Source organism: Dicentrarchus labrax, unplaced genomic scaffold (genome assembly GCF_905237075.1).
Source record: "Dicentrarchus labrax unplaced genomic scaffold, dlabrax2021, whole genome shotgun sequence".
NCBI lineage: Eukaryota > Metazoa > Chordata > Actinopteri > Moronidae > Dicentrarchus > Dicentrarchus labrax.
In genome coordinates this window covers 32341900-32344568 of record NW_026136720.1, presented here as the reverse complement: position 1 = coordinate 32344568, position 2669 = coordinate 32341900, and the positions used below count along the sequence as shown (strand labels likewise).

The following is a 2669-nucleotide window of genomic DNA, read 5'->3' as shown; positions in this document are numbered from 1 at the left end:
GGGACTCTGGAGGGCCTATTAGCAGGCAAAGTATGAAAAAAAATGACTCAGTCATGTTTTTGTGGGCTGCCTCAGTCAGAATATAGGAGAGCAATCACAAAGCTTCAGAAGTGTGTAGTTTGTGACGTCACATGCCCTGCCTGTTGCCACCCACCTCTCTTTACTTCCTGTTGACTATCGGAGCTCCGCCATTGCTACTATAAAAGGCAAGCTAGCGGAGAACAAGCAAGTCCAGCCAGCAGCTTGCCGCCTGCCGCCTGCCAGCCTAATGACTGGGCAAAGGCCTCAGCAGACAAGCTGTTCAGTCATTGGCTGCACAGCCCAACACAAATTTACATATGTAAATGTATGTAAATAATTTTTTACGGCAATGTCCGGCTAGAGTCACAAAAACGGGAATGTGTGTGTGAACTTTCGTGTTGGACTGTTTTCACAACCTCGGTCAGTACAACAGTGGACTGACTGAAAGACTGTTCCTGAAAGAGGGATTGTACCAACTGTCTGTGGAGAGACAGCAGAGGAAGTCACTGTAAGTATTTTTAAGAATTTATACTTTGTTTTTCATTGTTCGTGCAATGCTAGCACATGCTAACGTAGTTATTGTTTGTTAAATGTTTGTTAAATGTTAAAAGATGAACATGAAACTTATAAGGTGAAGTTAATGTATTAACCAGCTGGTGCAGATGTCTCCATATTCTCCCCTGCTGATATTTTTATAGAGATTCACACGAAGTTTATTATAAGTTTATACCGAGAATCACCAAGCTTCGAGGGGGAGGGGGGGCTCTGTAACTCTGTTACTGTTGTGGGTTTTGTGTCCGGGGGTAATTGGCTTTATGTTGGTCTGTATGTAGTTAAACGTGCTCAGTCAGTAATATGTTTGTGTGGCTGTTAGAAAGAGCAGAAAACAAACTGTAGCTGCTCATCAGCTGTTAGCTCTCTGAGCTAGCGCTAGCTTTGTTATTCCGGAGCCATTGTCCTGCTCCGCTCAGGTGTGTGTGTGTGTGTGTGTGTGTGTGTGTGTGTGTGTGTGTGTGAAATGTACCGGAGGTAAAGCTAGAGCTACCGTGAAAGAGAAATAGTCAAACTGTGATCAAGCCTCCTTAGAAGCTAACAAAATACAGGGAGTGAGTGATGGTGATTATTGTGTAACTTTATACTGACGTGCTAACGTTATCTCAGCTAGCGCTAGCTTTGTTGTTTCTCTGCTTCGTTCAGGTGTGTGTGTGTGCGTGTGTTACGTGTGTAAATTAACTTGATCAACGTGCACCAGAGTTAACAATAGAGCTACTGTGAGAGAGAAATAGTCAAACTGCAGGGATTCATTAGTTTAGTATTACTGTGTAACTTTGATTAGCACCCAGCAGCTGGGGTTGCTCACTAGGCTTTTTGTGGAGTCAAACCGCGACAAATAAAAGTTAAATATTTAGCTGAAGTACTGAAGTACTGCTATTACTGACGATATAAGTGTAGGTCCAGTGTAACATACTCATATAATCTCCTATTGTATTATAAACACTGAGGCTCACTGCTAAATGTCTGTTATTGAACCGGGAACTTGTTACAACATCAGTTACAGTCAGTAAATGTCCTGTGTGTGTATCTGCTGCCATTAGATAGACATTGTGTTGGTAACCTCAGACTGTTTCAACAACACATCACTACAGTTAGCTGCAACAAGGAACTCACCAGAGACACTGCTTATTATTTTATTTTATAACTTAGGACTACTGTGAGCCACAATGAGCTGTTGTACTTTTATTATATTATACTGTATTGTACTGTATATTATGTGCTGCCTTACAAGTAACACTGAATCTTCCATGTTTTACAGGTGACCTGATGAAGCTCAGGTGTTCCTGGACCCATCAGAGGACAGAGACAGCTGCAGCATCAGGACAGTCTGGGTATCCAAAGGAAGACTCAACAAGATGAACACTGACCGCAGAGCTCCATTACCAGCTCACACTTCAGTATACTAGAAACCATAAACCTTGATGGAGGACATGATCTGCACAGTTTACATAAAAGTTATAGCTTTGTTACTTACAACATGTGTAACTGGAATATGAATGAAATATAAATAAAGTGTTTTACTTTTAAGAAGAGTTTTGGTCATTTTTAAATTCAGTAATAAGTGTGGTTTTATATAAATAACATGTTATTTCAGGTTTTATGAAGATTTCCTGGATGTACAAGACTTGAAAACCTGATTCGTGTAACATCTATCAATATGAAAATGTGGAACTTAAACCTGTATTAATGACTGTAAGCAACACAATACATTACTGTCTCACATTCAAACTTTATTACATTGGAAGATAAATGACATCATAATACAGTATATAATATAAATGATAGAATATTCAGTATACAGTATTTTTAATGGGGTTCAAACATAATTGCAGCTTTTACACATATCTGAAGGTGAACTTAAAGGGTTAAAAGTATTATTACTTAAGCGCCAAAGTCGCAAAATTGCGACAGGACGCAGTACTGAATCAAACAGCTGTTTTCTCCTAATAGAGTGTTATATCTCATTCATACTCCCCTCCACTAGTTGGCAGACATCCCATACTTAGACCTTAGCTCAGAAAAACATCATGTTTCAATGCAAAATGTTCGAGGAAGACCCGTCCAAACTGTTGGGCGAGAAACCGGAAATATTG

General features: G+C 39.8%; 1 long non-coding RNA gene across 1 annotated transcript; it reads left to right on the top strand.

The window, feature by feature from the left end:
* Window positions 1-220: 220 nt before the first annotated feature.
* On the top strand, window positions 221-2309 carry LOC127353493 (uncharacterized). Its single transcript, XR_007881302.1, has 2 exons — window positions 221-529; window positions 1835-2309. It is a non-coding gene; the product is annotated as an uncharacterized LOC127353493 (long non-coding RNA).
* The last annotated feature ends 360 nt before the right edge of the window (window positions 2310-2669 follow it).